The sequence below is a fragment of the Protopterus annectens genome, chromosome 3.part0 (assembly GCF_019279795.1).
Source record: "Protopterus annectens isolate FY-2018-M chromosome 3.part0, PAN1.0, whole genome shotgun sequence".
Taxonomy (NCBI): Eukaryota; Metazoa; Chordata; order Ceratodontiformes; family Protopteridae; genus Protopterus; species Protopterus annectens.
The window spans coordinates 1,274,630,222-1,274,652,874 of NC_056731.1; the positions used below are offsets into that span (position 1 = coordinate 1,274,630,222).

General features: G+C 40.4%; 1 protein-coding gene across 4 annotated transcripts in view; it reads right to left on the minus strand.

Moving 5' to 3' along the window:
* LOC122796727 (exocyst complex component 3-like protein 4) overlaps positions 1 to 22,653 on the minus strand; it is a 2,022,901-nt gene that overhangs the window by 776,653 nt on the left and 1,223,595 nt on the right. The gene's annotated exons all lie outside the window — the stretch shown is intronic.

A 22,653-nucleotide genomic window follows, 5' to 3' on the forward strand; every position in this document is an offset into this window, starting at 1 on the left:
TCAATACCAAATAACCTCCCTGTAATTATTCATTAAAAATCTTCAAACATACTAGTTTCTGCTGCTGATTTAAATGGTCATATAATCTCTATTCACTCACCTATAAACCTGGTAAAGTATATTTACACCTGGAAAGTTCAAACTGCCCCTGCCATAGCTCACTGTGTTCCCTGAGGCAAAGCTGTTCATCCAAAACTGTTCCACTAGTACAAATTTACAGCCCTCCTCTTCAACTACTTCCTACAACTCCATAAATAAACAAACTACGTGTTCCCAATTTGACTTTTTCCTGTTACACAGCAAAATACAGACCAATTCCTTCACTTCTTACCGATACAAATAAACTGCTGCAAGCTGTACTCTTTATGGAGATCTGACATATGAACCTCATGCAGCCTCCAGATCTCTATAAACTTACCATCCAAATCACCAACCTCCACACCATCTAACTGTTTCAAAATAAAACAAAATCCACTTCTAAGTTTAAGTATAAATGATATCCACTAGGAAGTCCATCTAACATAAAAATCCTGCATCCCCCAATAAGCTTGCCACATTCTATCAAAATACTGCTTATACTGATTCTAGAAAAGAATAATTGAATAAATCAAAAACATCTATCCCCAAAAAAATAATTAAATAAATCAAAACATCTATCCCAAAAAAATAATTAAATACATCAAAAACATCTATCCCAAACAAAATAATTGAATAAATCAAAAACATCTATCCCCCCAAAAAATTACTGAATAAATCAAAAACATCTATCCCAAAAAAAATAATTGAATAAATAAAAAACATCTCTCCCGATCTATCTTGTGCTAACAAGCACTAAAACTCCCAAAAATACCACATGATCTGAAAAATGGTAACCTTTGCAGTAAACCTGCTAATATTCAAACTGACAGAAGCAAGATAAAAATCTATTTCTGTAGCCAAAATTGTGTGAAAATACATTATACTCTCCTGACCAACCAACAAGCCCCTGCATTCCGGTAAATCCTGCTAATCTGTCATCTTCTTCCATTGAGGATTACATGGAGGAAAACTGAAGTCTCCCCTTCCACACACACACAAAGTATAATCCCCCCTTGAATCTAATCACCCAAAACCTCAGAAATTTCTTGCCTAAAAGTCCCATCCCCATGAGCATTTACATTCAACACCCTAAAAAGGATGACCCTAACCTATGTCAACAAATATCAAATGACCACCCACACCCCAATTCACAATCTCTATAGCAGTATAATTAACCCTCATAAAAACTCAAGAACATTCCACAAAAGCAAATTGAAAACAGTGGACTCCTTCAACCAGTTACAACCTGTCCTGCTCCATATATGAAAGAATATTTTAGACAAACACTCTGACAACACTGATCACATAACCATTCAAAAAACAAATACCATTTCTGCTCTACTTTCAAACTATTTACTTTTAAAGTCAAAATTTCAACCACAGTTATTTATAGCAATTAATATACATAGAATTTTGCTTTCTTTCTTCATCCCCTAACTTGATAATAAAGGTCCTTCAACTAACCTACTGACAGTAGAACCAATGACATCCACAATACAGCAGATTATTCTTCATCTTCTGAATCCACCCAGAACCATTGTCCTCTGAAGTATCCAAAACCAAAATGATTATCGTGTTGTGCTTTTGTAGCACTAGCAGCCACTGGGACAACAGACCTGTAAAACAAGGACTCACTACTTTCTGTTCAGCAACACCATACATAGCTTGCCCCCACCCTCTTGGAGTTCCCCTCTTGTTCATATGGCCTTTAAGTGAGACAGTCTGGCCAAAAATGTCCTACATCCCCACAGCTGATAAAGGATGGCTCATACTCCCAAGAGAAATGGCCTTTCTCACACAAAAAAGTACAAAATCTGTCTGGGCAGTCCCTAGCAAAATGCTTTTCAGTATGACAAATATATCATTTAGTGGGTTAGTCCCTGTAATGCACCACACCCCTCCAACTTTTAACAGTTATTAAAATATTTAAACAGCACAAATGATTGTCAGTAACATGCAGATCAACAGAAAATTTCCAGCCCCAAGTCCACAAGAGCATTTTGTATGTTTTATGAACTTTAATAAACCACGGCAGAAGTAACTTCAACAGCAGTTCGAATATGAGTCTGTTAAAGCTTCAGTCTTAAAAGAAAATACAACTCTACCAACTTCTTATTGACTGCAGTCAAAGCTTGAGAAGAAAAGTTCTTCCAAAGGCTAGCTGTATGAAGAGTCTAGTTTACATAAACAGAAATCATACTTCTAAGCACTTTCTAAGGAAATGTTTCATACAGGCCCATTAGAAACTTAATGCTGTAATCTGCAAATGCTTAAAACTCAAACAAAATAAGCCTTACTCCTAAACAAAAAAAAAAAAAAAAAATGTCCAGTCAAGAGGTGACATTTATGTGTTACTGAATCAAGTGAAGAAATGAAGTCCCATTGTTGCTACTAGCATAGATAAAAAGGATGCTCAGGTGAAGTCTCTGCCATGGCTGTTTCTCAGGGTCTATATTATATTATCGCATGCTTACAAAAGCGAACGGTAATTAATCAACCCCATGTAAGCGAAAGCTTACAACGTTGAAACCTCTGAACAGCACCCCCACACCCCCTACTTAAATATACCAAATCCGAGATCGTACTACAGTGCCGAAAATGGCAAAGTAGCAAAAGCAGCCAAGCAAATTCTTTCCCAGGGAAAGAATTTGCTGAAAAGCCGCTTCGCTATGTTGCCATTTTGCTCTTTTCGGTTCGATCAAGATGCATTCGACAAACTGCATCTGTGATCTGGTAATAGGGAAATGTTTCTCACAGGTGTCTAAACACAAAGAACAGGACAGAGTGAATTCTGCTCTCATATAGGTCCTTCCTGCAATGATATTCCAGCAGATTGTTTCATCTCAGGTTCCTTTTCTCATGTTTCAGTCTAGCCATTAGTTCAACACACATAGAATTAAAATCTGTAGCTTGAGACAGATACATCCATTACCTTTTGCAGCATTTCAGTCTCCAAACCAGCTTCACTTCACTTAAGATCATAGGAAGTTACTAGGCTATTGGCCCTGAGGCTCTTACAAGCCTAGCCAAGAATTTAGCCGATGTTCCAACAAGTCAGCACTCTATGTCACTGTCAAGCAGGGACACAGGTGGAATCCCAGGAGTGTATTATCCAGTTATCCAGGTTATGCTTAAAAAGGTTTAATGCGGTACTCTGCTTTACGTGGAGAGGGAGTCTATTCCACAAAAAGGGGTGTCTCTGTGACACAAATCTGTCCTGCAAACAAGTCCTATTTATGTCACAGACCAGGTTGAGGTAACATGTGTGGGTTACATGACTGGAGTTTGACTTGCGGATATGCAGCAGTCCCATCAGGGCTGGGTCTGAGATTGCTTTGTATGCCAGACAGAGGTCACATCTGAGGAGTCTGTAGGAGACTGAGTAGAGGGACAGGGTTTTTAGTTTATCTGTGTAGGGTAGATGTTTGAGGCCCTGGATTCTCCTGGTGAGGAACCTCTGTGGTGTCTCCAGCTGCTGCATGTGCTTTGTGAAGTACATGCCAAAATGAGCACTACACTCAATAATGGGTCTTATAAGGGAAGAATATAAGGATGTTATCACCTCCTTGTCCCTGGATGAGATATCCTTACTAATGAGGTGGGAAATGTAGAAAGCTTTCCATACAACAGAGTCAATATGATGGTAAAAGTCAGTTTGCTATCAACCTGGGTACCCAAGTCCCTCACAACTGATTGTGTGCTTAGTGCCTTATTATCAATGTGATCATTTGTGAGAACGTCATTCTCCCCAAAAGGGATGATGATGCATTTTTGGCATTCAGTCTGAGGCCATGTTTCTGGCACCAGTCAAATTAACAGAACTTGATGGTGGGATAGATTTGTGTCCCAAAAACTCCCCCATCTGTGGAACAGAATCCCTTTCCATGTCCATCAGAGATGTCCACCCAAGGTGACATATAAATTGGTATACATTTCCAAACTGTGGTTTAATACTCATTGTAGAAATGCACTAACAAGTAAGATAGTCAGCCCTTGCCAGTCTTAATTCATTAGTCGTGATGAATATCTGTGTGTTTCTGATGATAAAAGTCCTCATGTCCCTAGGCTTGTACATGTGTGCGTTCAAACAAATGAAAGATCTTGTGCATAGCTCCAAATTTTTACACTGTTATAAGTTAATAGTTGACATCAATGGCAAAACAGGTAGACAATGCATACATGTTAAATAGGCAATCTTAACAACAGAAATGAGTGTAACTAGTAGTTGACTGTTGAAGCAGTAAATGAACTGGCTTAGCACAATATATTACTCCAGGTTACACTCCTTAGATAGTCAATTGCGACAGACTGTAAACCAGAAAGAAAGCACAGTAAAAACAGACAGCAGGTAGGGTCACATTACTTGTCCCTATATTTTACATTACCATCTTACTTTCAGACCATACTACATACCTCTCAACTTCTAAGACCAAGAAATCCGGACAAAGACATAAACAATAGGGGAACAAAGGCCCCAAAATAGGGACACGCTTTAAATGTTGCTATTACAAAATTTGAAAGTTAATAGAATAACATGTTTTGCATAACTATGAATTTTCTGAAGGGTATAATGAAGACTATAACTCAAAATGTCTGTCATTATTTTCTAACTTCACTTCAGTCCTCAATGATTTGCCAGAGAAAACCACAGTTTAATGAGAAACAGAGCAAAAGTATGAGACAAAAATCTGGACATTCTGCAAAAATCTGTAAAGTAACAGTTGAGACTGAGGTATGATACCAAATGTTTACAGCTACAGGCGCTGAAACAATTAACAATTTTTTTTTATAGGTTCATAGCTGTGTACTAGGCTAATGACCCTGGAGCCTTTACAAGCCTAGCCCATAGGATAACCCTGGCATTGTGCCACCTGACCTTAATTCCCAGTGCCTCTGTCGAGTAGAGCCACTGGAGTGATCCCCGGGGTGAATTTTCTATTTCCCATCCACTCATCAAGATTTCTCTTGAAGAGGGCCAGGAGGTGCTCTGCTTGGCATGTGTGGGAAGTCTACTCCATAGCATGGGCAGTCTCTGGGTTATGAACCTGTCCCTCCAGCATGTTCTACTGTTTGTAGTAATGAGGTTGAGGTCTCTGGAGTGTGCAGTGTGGAGGGATTGGGATTTCTTTAGATGTAGCATTTCTAACAGAGCTGGGTCAGACATGGCTTTGTAAGTCAAGCAGAGATCGCCTCTGAGTAGGCAATATGAGACAGAGAATAGCTGGAGTTTTTTTGAGTCTGTCCATATAAGACAAGTGTTTAAGGCCTAGGATCCTCTTTGTGAGGTACATTTGTGGCCTCTCCGGTTGTTGCAGGTGTCTAGTGAGGTACATGCCAAATACGGCATTGCACTCGATGATTGGTCTAATGAGGGAAGAGTAGAGGGAGACAATGACCTCCTTCTTCCTGGATACAAAACCCTTATTAATGAGATGTGCCACATAAAAGGACTTTCTGACCACAGTGGCAATGTGGTGGTCAAAAGAGAGGTTGCTGTCAACCTGTGTTCCCAGATCTCTTATAACGCCTTCTGTGTTCAGTGGACTGCCGTCAATGTGGTAATTCACAGGAACTGGGTTTTTCTCAAAGGGGATAACAACACATTTTTTGGCATTGAGCTTAAGGCCATGATTCTGACACCAGTCGTTGGTCTCAGTGAGGCCTTTCTGTAGGATGTCAACATCACTTGGTGAGTTAATAATGGCTCCCAACTTACAATCGTCTGCAAACTTTGCCAGCCAGAGTCCCTTCCTGTTGGCCTGGACTTCTGAGAAGCAGAAAACAAACAGGAGAGGGCCCAGGACCTAACCCTGTGGGACTCCACTCATGACTGGATGGGAGTCTGACTTGGAGTCAGCTACTTTCACACTGTGGGTTCTATCTGTGAGCCAGTTTGCAACCCACCTGGTAATATAGGGGTTGATGCCTAGCTTAGTGAGTTTTTCTATGATTCCTGAGTGGGGAATGGTGTCAAAGGCCTTGACCAGATCAAGGTAGGCTGTATGAACCACCTTGCCTTCATCCACTCTGGTGACTGACTCAAAGAAGTCGACCAAGTTAAGCAAGCATGATCTACACTTGACAAAACCAAACTGTGTGGGATCCAGAGTTTGGAGAGTCCCTATATCCTTGTTTATTAGGTCCATGATGATGTGTTATGATGCATGATGTCAGGCTAATGGGGCGATAGTTCCCAGGATCTGTAGTTGCTCCTCCTTTGTGGAGAGGGATGACTGTAGCAGTGTGCCATTTGGTAGGGACAAAGCCTGAGGTGAGGCTGTGATTGAACAGGGCACACAGGTGAAGTGCCAGTTCACTCTGTAGTTCATGTAGAACACAGCCAGGGCTATTGTCAGGTCCCATAGAAGCTGTATTCATGGTCTTGGACAGTGCTGTTTTAACCTGTGCAGCAGTAATACTGGGTGCCTGGCAATCTACTGGTATTGTGATTGGTCCTTTGGGGGGGGCAAAGTTGGCACTGAATGTGCCGGCCAGTACATTGGCAATATCTGTTGGCTTGGTATATGATGTACCATTGTGCAGTAGCTCACAGCAAATCTGGGTATAGCTGTGGAGAGTCTTTACATAACTATAGAAGGCCTTGTGGTTGTCTTTATTATCTGCTACAATTCTGTTTTCATAGCTTTCTGTTTTCATAGCTAGCTTTAGAGGATTTGATGAGGGATCTCAACGTTTTGTTGAGGCTAATAAGGAAGTTTTTCTAGACTTGGAAGTTCACCTTATTCTGCATCAGATTCCTCCTTCTGTTGTAGAGTTTGTTTATGGCAGGGGACCACCAGATTGGCTTCCTTGTTTTGGAGGAGAGCATCTTGGTTCTATTGGGTATGGTGAGATCCATGCATTTGTGTACGTGTTTCTACAGTGCGTTGGTGTATTATTCAGCATCATGCAACTATTCTCCATTTGCATGGGTAGCGTGAAGTTAGCCACCTTTGTTTTTAGGAGCCCAAAGTTAGCTTTGGAGAAGTTTTTCATGGTGAATACCTTTGTGGGGGTGGGGGTGAGAGGGATGTGGATTTCCAAGGTGATTAGTCTGTGGTCAGATCTAATCAGGGAGGAGTTGACCACTGGTGTAGAGCAACGGTCACCCATGTTAGTAATGACCAGGTCAAGGATGTTGCTACCTCTAGTGGGGGAAAGAACGAGTTGGTCCAGGGTATTGGAATTAATGAATTCCAGGAAATGTTGGGCAAGTGTACTGGTACATGAGTAGTTTCCCAGTTAAAAGAGGGGTAGTTGAAGTCGACCAGTATGAGAGTGTTAGGTTGGACCCTAATATTTTCCAGGGTGGTTAGGAATGTGGAGTGTGAGTCTTGGGATATGGTTGGGGACCTATAACAGGCTACAACCTGAATCACTGTCTTACCCAATGTTATCTGCACCTGAAGTATCTCTGGTGCGTTATGTTGGGCTACTAGCCCCGAGGTGTGCACATCCTTTAGGAATATGGAAACACCACCGCCTTTGGAGCTTCGGTCCAAGTTCTGAGGCCGAAAGGTGTGCAATGAGTTATAGCTTGGTAGTACAGGAGTGCTTTCTGTTGCCTTGAACCAGGTCTCTGTTGCAGCACAAATGTCGATGTTCTCCATTTTAAGGCGTGCTTTGAGCTAATGCATTTTGAAATTTAGACTTCTAGCGTTGAGCAGCATGACCCTCAGATTGCATTTACTTGTAGCTGTTACGGTGGTAATTTGGTCTTTGGAACACCGCAAAAAAAGGCACTATAGGGGTGGCAAGACCTTTGGCCAGTATACAGAAGCCCAGGGGAGACAGGTGCAGGCCATCTCTGGCAAAGCATCAAGGTATATTTCTATGCTACACATTTACACAGTACACACTTTATTTATTATCATTATTTTTTTATTTTTTATATAACAATGGCCTATTTTTAAGCATCATTTACCATCCCAATTGTATTTGTATTTATTTTTTGTCTTGGGTTGGAAATGGTAAACTTTTTTATTAACTTTTTTAGATGTTTAAGACTATCATTTGGGCAACATAGTTTAATTAGTCAATGTTGCTTTAAATGTTTAATGCTGCATGACATCATGTACTTGGGCTGGCCCAGCCCACTGACTCAGCAGGTTTGTGTTAGGTTTTTAAACTGGGAAGTGAATAGTTTTTACTTGTCTGAAGAAGCTGAAGTATTTTGTTCAGTGAAAGCGCTTACATACAATAAACAGTTGGATATTCCATTGCCTGCTCGTTTTCTTTTCTTGTTTCGGTAAAGCATCGAAGTATGTCAGTCATGTCATCCCAGGCAAACAGATACTGGATCCGCTTAGAATGACACCAGAAACTTAGCCAATTATTGAAATCAATCATTTTCTTTTTTTTTTTTAATTCTTTTTATTGATTTTTAGTCATAACATAACAAATCATATCCTACAACATGACTAAAAGATATGTACAGACAAAAATTCCTCTACATACATTAACTATATACAAAGCCCATCTATGTAGAACCCCCAGGCCGGAGGTTCGAATGCAGTGTGATTATGTTAATATACATTCATATACCAGTTTCCATGCTTCCCTCTGTGATGGATTTAGCCTCATGGAATACCACAAGTATTTATGAGCAGAAAAATGCTTCCCAGCTATCTGTTTGAGTCCTTTCCATGAAAGGGTCGATCTATCCTTCCAATTTAGGGTGATATAGTATTTTATCAGCATAAAGGCTGTTATTAGGAAATAAGTGTTCTTAATGTCCATGCCTACCGGGGGTATGTGAAGAAGGGCGAATTGCCATGAAAGGGTAGATTTTTCATAACCCATTTTTTCTAATTTGACTCTGAGGGCGCACCAAAGTCTGTAAGAGCATTTGCAACTCCAAAAGATGTGGATAATATCTGCTTCCGTCATAGGGCAGAATTGGCAAAAGGGTGGGACTTCCTTGTACATCTTGTTTAGTAAAGCAGGGGTGTAATATGCGTTATTTACAATCATAAGTTGGGTATATCTGAACTTTAACAGAGGAATAGCTTTGGAAAATTTTTGAGTGGCTTGGGCAATGGATTTAGAGGAAATCGAGGGGTCTTGTTTTAACCAAAAATCAGAATGGATAGCCTCTTTCGAGCATCTAATTGCTGAGATTAATTTATAGGAGTGAGAGACCATTTTCTTTTTACAAGTTAGTAGATTCCATAGTACCTTACACAACTCTATCTGAGGATCGGGAATATCTGTATCTCTCCAGAATTTGTTGCAAATGTCCATTAGTTGTCTAATCATAATGGTGTACTTGATCGAAAGCTTAAACTTGATTCTGATGGAAGAAGTATGTTCCATCCTACATGAGAAGAAGTCCAGAACAGTTTTACTTTTGATCAGTGGGAACGAATTCAAATTAACCAAATTCTTGTTTAATTTAATGTTAGGATTAAGGTGTAAAGGTTGGAGAAGATGAAAAGCAGACTGTAGATCTAGGGATTTAAACAAGTTTTATGTACATTTGATTTGAGACCATAGGTCATTTTGAATTTTGTACTTTCTTTTGGCAGATATGTCTAAGAAAGGTAGGGCCATGGGATTAATGGAAAGAGACTTAACATAATTGTAATAAAGTTTGACCCAAGATGGGCACCAAGCATTTAGTTCCTCTCTGAAAGTTGCAACATTAATTATTCTACTGCTTCTATTTATTTCATACAATAGTCTAAAATCTGGAAGGCTTAGACCACCCTTATCTTTAGGGTATATAAGTTTTTTATAGCTTATCCTGATGGGTCTTGGGTACCATATAAACTTTGAGAGAAATGAGTGAATCTTATTAAAGACTTTATTATGAATCAGGGTGTTGGTAGCATTTAGAACATACAGTAGTCTAGGTAGAATGTTCATTTTGATAATGGCTACTTTCGAGAGAACCGGGAGTTTTAGTTGAGTCCATCTTTCCATATCTTTTTGTATCAAGCCCCAACATCTAGAGAAGTCCCCTTGGTGATGTATATTTCTATCTGTTTGGAAGGATACTCCTAGGTATTGAAAATGGTCATTAACTTTTATACTAGGTAGAGATCTTTCACTGGGTAATTGCGAGTAGATGTTAATTGGGAAGATCGTTGTCTTATCTAAATTCACCTTATAATTCGAGAATTTGGAGAAGGTTTGCAAAGCACTATTAATTTTGTTAATATCAGAGTTGGGAAGGGAGTAGTAAATATTCAAATCATCTGCATAAGCTGATAGGGGTATTTCAGTATTAAATAATCTTGGAATGTGGTGAAATGTTCTCTATTTAATTAGTAAAGGTAAAGGTTCAATATATATGTTAAATAAAAGCGGTGATAGAGGGCATCCCTGCCTGATACCATTATTAATCATTATCCTTTTGGAGCTATATTTGTTTATTTGTAAAGTAGTATATGCATTTTTATAAAGGGTATTAAGAGTGTGTATAAACTGTGCAGGGAAATTAAATTTTTGTAGAACCGAGATCAAGAATTCTTTGCTTATTCTGTCAAATGCTTTGGATGCATCGATTGCAATGGCATAGATAGGGGTACGCTTAATCAATGATAAAGAGGACATAGCATTTAGGGTAAGAGTCTGGTCAAAGGTTTGTCTCTGGTTTATAAACCCTGATTGTTCAGGAGAGATGATTTTATTAATCACAGATTTCAATCTACAAGCTAAAATTGCTGCCAAAATTTTAATGTCCATATTAATGATAGAAATGGGTCTATAATTATTAGGGTTGGTACTGTCTTTATTTGGTTTGGGGATTAGAATAGTTCGGGATGCATTTAGGTGGGGGTCGCAGACATCTTTCTGAATAATAAAGTTAAATAGGTGACATAGAATGATTGTTAGTTTCTGGCTAAGAAATCAATCATTTTCTGCTTGTACTGTGGTGTCATTCTGAGTGATGATAGGATGCTGCTCAGGGCTAGAGTCATACCCACCTGAGCTACTTAATCCAAGAGCTCCTCCATGTCTCTTTTCATGTAATCCAGGGAGGTATGTCTCAGGTCATTCACACCCACATGTACAATGACAGAGTCATATTTGTACCTGTTGTAGAGGGACCTGAGTGCATGCGTTATGTGGTGGATCCTGGCACCTGACAGGCATCTGACTGTTATTTTCTCCTTATTCAACCTAGTGAGTGGGACATCAGTGTGCCTCACTATCGAGTCACCTGTGACTAGTGTGCTAGGCATGCAGTTTTGCCTTAGGGGCTTTGGTTGAGTGGCACACTGTTTAGGAGGGTTATGTGTCTCGTGATTAGTGTTGTGTTGTGGTGGTTAAGTGCGTTTCTGCCTTGGAGGTCTCTGCTGTTTGGGTAGATTTAGAGTTTTTCTTTTTTTTTATCTTTTCTAACTTCATGGTATGAGATACACATAAAGAAAATGTTTTGCACTGAGGTGTAAAACCTTTACTTTAAATGTATATCTAGCCACATTAGCCTCATTCTTTGAAACTGAGAATTATTGATGAAACATCTTATGACTTGAAGATTGTGTCAAGCAGCACTTTGCTAAGTGGTAACTGCATTTGGATGTCCCCAATGGTATAGTAAAAGTACATCGGACTAATGGGTACATCCTCTTATACGTTTGTTAACTAGCTATTATTTGCAACTCCTCATAAAATGTTAGTGGCTGATTTAATGTGCTTAACATATGACTCTGCAGTCCAATTCAATGTTTGAATACTTCAAAAACTACTGAATATTACACTTAAAGCCTTTACTTAAGTTTGACTGTGTTCCCACATTGTTTCTATTACTTTTACAGATTTATTTTATATTTTTAAGTGTTTCTATGGATGTATGTTCTTTCCAGTTCACTCAACTGTCACAGTATTTAGCATGAAGATGTCCTAGTTCTGTGCAGGTCACATGCTTAAGCGATGTTTTCACTACAGTTTTTCCATTTCCCGTTGATGTGCAGGCTGTACATCTTATTCAGTTTGTCTTTCCATTCTTTTTTCTTCACATTTCAGAATACAAAGTGGGTAGTCTACTCTAAGTCACATGATCACGACTTTTCTATTACCCTCTGTAAGCCCTGCTTTTCTACTCTGGTCTATAATGCAGTGACAAATTAATTAATGTACATCTTTTATGTTATTTTGTATAACTGCTTCCAACTGCATAACACTTAAAGAAATGAAAGTGTTTCTGTTAGGCACATGATTAAAAGTGAATGGAAAATTTGGTTTTAAGTTACAAATACTGTGTACATTTAAATGTTTTCCAGTACTTTTCCACTGATGTTACACACTTTTGTGCTGGCAGCGAAAATATATTTTTTTCCTCTCAAGGAAAACAAAACACAAAATAAAATAATGCCTAACAGACAAGCTACAGCCAGACCCAGATGCATGTACAAAACTGGACAAATCTGGATTTACAGAGGACTGATCAGGTGTTAAAACATGATGTTAGGTTTCATGAGGCTTTCATGGGAGGAAAGTGTAATCTTTGACTTCTGATTGGATGCCTATGACATATTACTGTTTAGGATAACAGAGTACCAACAGGCGCTGCATTCTTTATTTTGTGGAGGTATAGCTCAAATACACTTATATGTGGTGTAATGCATTTCTTCTATAAAGCCTGAAAAGGATTTTAGCTTGATTCATTACATAAAGAATGGTTAAACCAATGCATCCCTCAGCAATAAAGTTTTTTATCTTGAAAACTAGTATTATGCACCCACAGAATTAGCTATTACAAAGTAGAGTACGACTTTATTGTATATGGTTTACTCATATATTTGCTGAATAGAAAGTCTGTGGTATAGTTGTAGTGTTCAGTTATATAGTTTTTGTATTGCTTAAGTGTTACTGGCATCCAAAAAGAACATTTGCATAGGTGAGTACTAGGCTTGCTGCCCTTGTAGGTCATTTTTGAGCCTAGCCAATTTCCTTCATTAGTGAGAATCAAGTCTTGTACTGTTTGTCTGTAATATAAATACCTTATCATAATGCCAACCACCCACACCCAAAATGTAACTATATTACACAATACAAGCCCATTAATAAATTAGGTTCATAGGTAAATATTATAGCAATAACCCACGCCTGGGTGTGGGTAATGCTAAATTTACCCATGGTTGGCATGGTTTGGTCCCGAGGGCGAAGCCCAAGGGACCAAACAAAGCCAACCGTGGGTAAATTTAGCATTTCCCACACCCAGAAGTGGGTTACTGCTATTATACCATGACATTATTTAAGAAAAGAAACTATTACTTTTCTTAAATAATGGCATAGTATAATGCCTGTTTACTGCCCTTCCGCAGATGTCTGGCATCTGCGGCAGTTCTGATGTACTCGCGCTTGCGCAGTACATCAGAGCTGTGGGCAAAAGCAACGGAGAAAGCAAGATCTCCGTTGCTTTTTTTTAGTGTCTCGCTATGTTAAATGAGTTTAACATAGCGAGACAGTTTTAAAATAAGCAACGGACATCTCCGTTGCTTATTTTAAAACTGTCTCGCCATGTTAAATTCATTTAATATAGCGAGACACTAAAAAAAGCAACGGAGATCATGCTTTCTCCGTTGCTTTTTTTAAAACACTGTCTCACTATGTTAAATGGGTTTAACATAGCGAGACAGCTTTAAAATAAGCAACGGAGATCACCGTTGCTTATTTTAAGCTGTCTCGCCATGTTAAACCCATTTAACATAGCGAGACAGTTTTAAAGCAGTTATACTAATGGAAAAAAGTCCGGGCGACCGGACCTTTTTCCATTAGTATAACTCGATTTACAACGGGCACGCTGGCCAATCAGCGTGCACGTTTAGGGGGGGGTCATGGTATAATAGGCAATCAGTCTGTAGATTATTATGTACCTATCCTATAACCAGACAGTGAATACAAGTGAGAATCACACACTGTACCTTATGTCTGTGAAGTACACGCCTTAACCATTATACCAACCCAACCAGCCAAACACAGTGTGCCACACACTTTCACCAGTATATCGCTTGGGATATGTCATACAGCCAGAGATGTGTTTTGAATCCAGGTCTGTGGGAGTAATCACATTATTTTGCAGTCCTCATTACCACTGCACCACCACTTCAGCTAAGTTCTGATATTGTCTGGGGAAGGATTTACTCATCTTTTTTTTTTAGGCCTATTATTAACTTTATAAATAGAAAAGTCATTTCTTTTATCCAAGATCGAACCTAGATAATACAGTTGTGTAAGAACTTACCATAACAGTAGATGTCCTACTGATGAATGTTGCAGCATTCTTGACATACAGGTTGTCACAGCTGATGTCCAGCTGGGGTACCAAAGCTTTACCTTCCCTAGGACATATGTCCGAAGCATGACCTCAGCTTGTATGCAATGGGGCACATAGACAGAAGTATCAGCGTGGATCCTAGACTATCACCAAGCCAGCAGCCTCAAGACTACTGAGAGAGGATACTGGTCAGTTTTTTCAGAGTACCTTTTCCTAGGAGTTTCCATTTGTTTCTGATCTGTTCTAGGATACCCTCTTATGAACAGGTAGAGTTAGATGAGTGGTTCCTATAGTACCTAGGAACTGAGAAGCATAGGATCTGTCTGCAATATTTCATCAACTTACTTGGTCTTGGAAAGTCTTGAACAGGCTGTCTGTCTGAGGACCAAACAGTAAGTCTTTGTCTAAGGGCGAGTCTAGAATTTTAGATTTGAAATCCTCAGGTATAGGCTGACTATGAAGCCATGCTTATCTGTGAATAACAGATCCAGTGGCAGCTGTCCTGGAAGAATCATCTCAAGCATTGTAACTGTACTTAATGCTGTGTCTGGCTATCCGACTGGCCTGAAAATGTAAGCTCTGCATTTGATGCTTAGCCTCTGCTGTAGGGGGGTCCAGTATAACTTTGTTTAAGGACTGCAGGACAGACATTAAATACCTTGTCATTTAAGTCTGGTAATTAACTTGGCCTAAAGGCTTGAACAGGCTGTCTGTCTGAGGACCAAACAGTAAGTCTTTGTCCAAGAGCGAGTCTAGAATTTTAGATTTGAAATCCTCAGGTATAGGCTGACTATGAAGCCATGCTTCTCTGTGAATAACAGATCCAGTGGCAGCTGTCCTGGAAGAAGCATCTTAAGCATTGTAACTGTACTTAATGCTGTGTCTAGCTCTCTGACTGGCCTGAAAAAGTAAGCTCTGCATTTGATGCTTAGCCTCTGCTGTAGGGGGTCCAGTATACCTTTGTTTAAGGACTGAAGGACAGAGATCAAATACCTTGTCATTTAAGTCTGGTAATTAACTTGGCCTAAAGGCAAGGGCAGCAAGGTGTAAACTTTCTATCCCCATCTTTTCATAGCCTACTGTAATTATCAGTAGGCAGAACATTTGCACTGGGCAGAAGATTAGAGGGCTTATCCAAAGAGAGAAATCCTGCAGAAAGGTCTGCCACTGGTTTCTTCTTTTAGATCATAGGCACTTTTTAAAAACTATCCTGTGTCTTAGGAGCTGGCTGTTGAGAATCAGGTGCAGAAGAGGTGGACTGAAAGGGATCCTGTAAAGCCTCGAGGAAAGGATGAACTGAAGAAGGGGCAGGGTTACCCAATCTCCTAGAGGATGTAATACCTCTTCTGAACATCAGATATCTGTGTGGACTGACATTCAAAGTGTTTCATCATGTTCTGTATAGTCTCCGCAAATGAACCTCCTCAGTGGGATAATCTGGTGAGAGGGAGTCCTCTTCATCAAAGGGATTTGCCCTGCAAAATGCAGCTGAGAGGAACAGTCCAAAGAATATTCAGAGTCAGAATCCTGCTCCTCATGAGAAGAAGAGGAAACCAGGATAGGTAGGTTTTTGAGGAGTAACCTGTGGTTGTGGAGACCCAAAGGAAGGAGGTTTAAAAGACATAATACCTTTGTACAACCCCTGTGAGAAGTCTATCCACTCCTTCTCCCTACCTAGTTAGGGTGAGGCCACATGCCTAGTCTTCTGTTTTTTTTTTTTTCTTTTTAAGTAAGACATCCACCTGGATGAGTCACAGTGGTTCAGAACCCTGTCTGTCTTCTATTAGTTCACCTGGGATCTCTTCCCTAACTAAAACTTGAGGGACACAGTATGGTCCTTTTAAAATTCTGAGATGCAGTTCCTCAGATGCATTGGTAGTCTACAAGGCCTCAGAAGCCATACCAGTCAAATGGGTCATGTTAGCAGCCAACTGACAAGTAGTCTAACATACCATGGGTTTTACAACTTCAATGGGTACATCAAAAACATTGGTTTAAGAATCCATTTGAGGCCTTTTTAGTTTTTTCTTTGGTCGCAGAGTGATGTTCAAGGATGTGGAGTCCACCACCTTGGACTGGACCAAGCATTTAAAACACTCGGCATTGAGAAAGATGTTGAAAGTAGAAAACCTCGACCTAAGGGTTTTGGGAATGAAGAATTCACAGAATGAGCAAGATTTGTGATTGTATTCCAGTACAGAATCTGCCTGCCTCACTCGTACTTACCTCTCCTAGCTGGCACCTACAATTTTCAGCAAAATATTGCAAGACATAAAGGAACATTCCCCAACGGGGCATTTTTATGGATAAATGATCAAAGCAAACGTACCAATGACAAAACAGCAGATAGTTCAACAGATGTGTTTGGGTTGGTGGCGAAATAGTCTGAAGATCCATGTTCATACCTCCATCTATATACCCCAACACATACCAGCCAAGGTCATGTGGACGGGGTTCCTGTTATTTAATCGACCATCCCAAATGTCGAGTCTTGGAAGATCGAACAGGGAAGTTCGAAAAATAGAAATGTCGAAGCCACGGAAATTCAAATTCTTTCCCAGGGAAAAAATTTGGTTGGCTGTTTCCGCGGCTTCGACATTTTCTGTACTGTGGTGCGAAAGTTACGAATCGGGTTAAGGTAAGTGTGTGAGTGTGACAGATGTTGGGGTTAGGGTGTGGGTAAGGAAATGTACCAATGACCAAAGAGCAGACAGTTCAACAGATGTGTTTGGGTTGGTGGCGAGATAGTCTGAAGATCCATGTTCATACCTCCATCTGTATACCCCAACACATACGAGCCAAGGTCATGTGGACGGGGTTACTGTTATTTAATCGACCATCCTAAATGTCGAGTCTTGGAAGATCGAACGGGGAAGTTCGAAAAATAGAAATGTCAAAGCCGTGGAAATTCAAATTCTTTCCCAGGGAAAGAATTTGGTTGGCTGTTTCCGCGGCTTCAACATTTTCTGTACTGTGGTGCAAAAGTTACGAATCGGGTTAAGGTAAATGTGTGAGTGTGACGGACGTTGGGGTTAGGGTGTGGGTAAGATAAGTGTGTGAAAGTGACGGACATTAGGGTTAGGGAACGGGTAAGGTAAGTGTGCGATAGTGACGGACTTTAGAGTTAGGGTGTGGGTAAGGTAAGTGTGCAAAAGTGATGGACATTAGGGTTAGGGGGCAGGTAAGGTATGTGTGCAATAGTGACGGACTTTAGGGTTAGGGCGCGGGTAAGGTAAGTGTGCGATAGTGACAGACTTTAGGGTTAGGGCGCGGGTAAGGTAAGTGTGCGATAGTGACAGACTTTAGGGTTAGGGTGTGGGTAAGGTAAGTGTGCGATAGTGATGGACCTTAGGGGTAGGGCTTGGGTTAAGGTTAGTGCATAGATAGTTGATTATGTACAGTGTAGTGTAGGTTTATTAGGTGTTTGGTGTGCTTGTGTTATGTGTGTGTTTTTTGGAACAGAAATTTTTTTCCCTGGGAAAAAATTCGCTGTTTGGGGTTTTGTTGTTGTCATATTTCGAACTTCCAAATTCGAACATATGGTGTTCAAAATTTTGGAAGTTCGATTATATGACATAGACCCAGTGGACATATGACCTAGGAAAGGTAAAGCGTTGGTACCTTGGCAGGACATCAGTGATGATGGCCCATATGTCAGGAATACTGCAACTGTGATTTCAGTCAGGACATCTTACAAAGTGAGCATAGCTTTGCACCATACTTGACACCTAAGTATGTTTCAATAGGTATCATAGCCACTTCCACTCAGTGATTTGTTCTGTTAGCTTACACTCTAGTAGAAAATCTGCAAGTAGAAATATCTACAAATACATCTTTGTAGAATCTCAACTGCATAGAAACATGTTTTAAAAGAAAGCCCCCCCCCCCCCCCCCACACACACACACACACTTTTCTGTAACATGGATACAAATATCTGTTGCCAGCAAGAAACTCACATGATGGAATGAAATTTAGAACATGCTAATAACAGCAGGATATCACACATTTTTGCTACTGCCAATACTACCAACAGTTGTGGGTTGGCTCTTATCATTATGAAAGGCTGTCCTGTTCAAATGATTAAAATCATGTGACACTAACAGGGTAGTTATATCCTTATAAAATGCCTATTCTCATCTCTGTCAAAACCACAGTATATAAACTTTAAATACATATGCATATATACATATACTGTGTTAGCTTAAAACTTAATTCTTTCTCAACTTTTGCAGCTCATTTCATACTTAAAGAACATATTTCTTCCTAGTCGGTGAATGAACTCTAACAATGGACTTCCGATTTCAAAAGACTGTTAGAGTATTGTCTCTTCATAGCTAATATTATAGCTCACTATTGAGCAACTCTACTATGCTTCCTTGACTTCCTATAAATTGAAGTGTCAACCAGTCCAAAATGGTTGAAGATTCAACCCAATGATAAAACAAATCAAAAAATATTTTTGCAGGGTAATCCCCCTGTGCTCCAGTGTAGGTGACTTTGCCTCTATAATACTGAATTCACTGCTGCACAGAGGAAAGGGAAAAGACTCCAGGTGCTGAATCACTGTCACAGTGCAAATAGAAACTGAATCTGATTTTTTTATGGTAGAGCACATTCAGTAGATTTAACTTGGTAAGTTAAAATAATTCTGTTGAAACTGCATTAAGCAGATACTCATTCACTAGTATGATACACTACTGCACATAATGCTTGTTGTGATCTATATAGAACATCATTTCTTGAAGGCATAAACTTCATTTTTTTCTCTGCCTCACAAATCTTATGTATACCTTGGCTTTTTTTTTTAATTTCAAATTCCATGGCTTCTTCTCCTCTAGGTTTGTCTTGCACCTTCCCTTATTTTCTATTAGTGTAAAGCATCTATCAAACCACATTCCTGTATCTTAGTATAAAACCACTCTTCAGACCAAATTCCTTTTCAAACTATTAATTAAATCTTAATCTATTACGTAACAAGCTGATAACATACAAAATGTTTTCATAGGTTCATAGGTAGGAACTAGGCTATCGGTCTAAGGGCCTACGTAAGCCTAGCCAACAAGGTTCCCTGGCTTACGGCACCCAAGGAAGTTATTTTCCCATGCCACTGTCGAGCAGAGATACAGAAGTTATGCCCGGGGTGTATTTCCTATTTCCCATCCACTCATCAAGATTTTTCTTGAAGAGTGCTAATGAAGAGCTTTGCTTGACATAGATGGGTAGCCTGTTCCAGACTATGGGAAGTCTCTGGGACAGGAATCTATCCCTCCAGCATGTCCTGTTTATTGTGGTGAGAAGGTTTAGGTCCCTAGAGCGTGTAGCTCAGAGGGATTGGGATTTCTTTAGGTGAAGCATGTCCAACAGCTCTGGGTTTGACATAGCTTTATATGTTAGGCAGAGATCACCTCGGAGTAGGCAATATGCTACGAAATAAAGTTGGAGTTTTTTTGAGATGGTCAGTGTAGGGCATTTGTTTGAGGCCAGTAATCCTCTTTGTGAGGTACTTCTGTGGCCTTTCCAGCTGTTGCAGATGTCTTGTGAGGTACATTCCAAAAGGGGTGTTGTACTCTATAATGGGTCTAATGAGTGTCGAGTAGCAGGGAACAATGACCTCTTTTTTCCTGGATGAGAACCCTTTTATGATGAGGTGTGCCACGTAGAAGGACTTCCTGACTACTGTGGCGATGTGACGATCAAAGGAGAGACTACTGTCCACCTGGATCCCAAGGTCTCTTATCACACATTCAGTGTTAAGTAGATTGCTGCCTATGTGGTAGTTCATGGGTACAGAGTTTTTGCCAAAGGGGATGACACTGCACTTTTTGGCATTGAGCTTGAGGCCATGGCTCTGACACCAGGCATCTGTCTCAGTGAGGCCCTTCTGTAGGATGTCCACATCATTTGGGGACTTGACTATGGCTCCTAGTTTGCAGTCATCTGCGAACTTCATTAGCCAGAGGGCTTCTGTGCTAGCCTGTAGTTCAGAGAAGTAGATACCAAACAGGAAAGGTCCCAGGACTAAACCCTGTGGTACTCCACTTGTCACTGGTTAGAGGTCAGATTTGGAGTCTGCAACTTTTACAGTGTGGGTTCTGTCAGTGAACCAGTTGGCAACCCATCTTGTGACGTAGGGATTTATACCTAGTTTAGTCTGTTTAGCTATAATTCCAGAATGGGGGATGGTGTCGAAAGCCTTGGCAAGGTCAGGATAGCTTTTTAGTTAGTTTTCTGGTATTATATGTTTTTCATTTTATTTTATTCAATTGGAATAGGTTCAATTATCAAATTAATTGTTTAATGGTCCTAATGTCTTTGTGATGTCATTATTCATTGCTATTTAAAGTTTTTGTGTTTGTCAGTTCAAATGTCTGAAGAAGTGCATGTATTTGTCGTGCATGAAAGCGCTAACAAATAAACGTTTGTGGATTTGGCATTTGCGATTTGTGGACTCCTACATTCCTTTGTGTTTTTCAAGGTCAGGATAGTCTGTGTAAACCACCTTACCCTCATCTACAGCTTTGGTGACTGCCTCAAAGAAGTCGATCAGGTTCAGGAGGCATGATCTGCCTTTAACAAACCCGAACTGGGTGGGATCCAGAGTTTGGAGGTTACCAGTGCCGTTGTTTATGAGTTCCATGATTATACATTCCATGGCCCTGCAGACCAGGCTCATCAGGCTAATCGGTCGATAGTTCCCAGGATCAGTGGTGGCTCCCCCTTTGTGGAGTGGGATACTGTGCACCATTCAGTGGGCACAAAGCCTGATACGAGGCTATTATTGAACATGGTGCTTAAATGGGGTGCCAGTTCATTCTGAAGTTCATGTAAAACACAGCCTGGGATGTTGTCCGGTCCCATGGATGCTGTGATTTTGGCTTTAGAGAATGCAGCTTTTACCTGTGTAGTTATGATCACAGGGACTCTGCATTCTTCCTGTATAGATATGGGCCCTTTAGGGGATGAGGGGGGTAAAGTTAGCAGTGAACCTATCTGCCAGGATGCTGGCAATATCAGTTGGTTATGTAATTTTCATGCTGTTGTGCTGTAACTCAGAGCGGATCTGGGTGTTGCCATCGAGATTCTTGACATAGCTATAGAATGCTTTGTGGTTGTCCTTAGAACTAGTGGCAATTTTTGTTTTCGTAACTAGCTTTGGAGGATCTTATAAGGGATCTCAGCTTCTTACTGAGGCTGACCAAGGAGCTCCAACACTCATGGGATTTTACTATCTTTTGCAAAAGTTTCTTCCTTCTGTTGTATAGTTTGCTTATGGCAGGGGACCACCAGATTGGCTTCTTTTTTTTGGAGGATAGCATCTTGGTTCTGTTTGGGATAGCACAATCCATGCATTCGTGTAAGTGCTTATAGAGTGCATTTGTGCAGGATTCAGCAGTTGTAACTGTATTGCCCATCTGCATGGGTGTTATGAAGTTCACCACTTCTGTCTTAAGAAGCATGAAGTTGGCTTTGGAGAAATTTTTTTACCGTGGTTTCCTTAATGGGGGTGGGGGCGGGACGTGGATATCAAGGGTGATTAGCTTATGGTCGGATCGGACCAACGAGGAGTTGACTTCAGGTATGGAACACCGATCACTCATGTTGGTAATGACTGGGTCTAGGATAATGTTGCCCCTGGTTGGGGTGTGGATAAGTTGATCCAGGGCATTGGAGTTTATGAATTCTAGAAAGCGTTGAGCATTTTAAGTCGCCCATTATTAGGGTGTTTGATTGAACCCTAATATTTTCCAGTACATCAAGAAAAGAGGAGTGGGAATCCTGGGGCATGGTGGGGGATCTGTAGCAAGCTACAATTTGGATTGCAGTTTTGCCCAGAGTTAGTTGTACTTGGATAGCCTCGGTTGCATTATGTTGAGCAACTAGCCTGGAGGTGTGGATATCCTTAATGAATATGGACACACCTCCGCCTTTGGTGTTTCGGTCCAGGTTACATGGCCGAAAAGTGTGGTATGAGTTATAGCCTGGTAATGCAGAGGTGCTCTCTGGAGCCTTGAACCATGTCTCAGTCACTGCACAGACATCGATGTTCTCCATTTTAAGGAGTGCCTCGAGTGAGTGCATTTTGAGATTTAGACTTCTAGCATTGAGTAGCATTACCCTCAGTTCTTGCTTGGCTGTTCCTAATATGGTGGTGAATTTGTCATTTGAACCTTGCCTAAAAAAGGCACTATAGGGAGGGCAAGAGCTTTAGCCAGTATCCGGAATCCCAGGGGCGACAGGTGCAGGCTGTATTACAGCAGAACAACAATAACATGCTGCCTCATTTTGACCATAGATAATTATATTGCAAATATCAGATGGACAACTTCTAAATGCATCAGAACAGCAA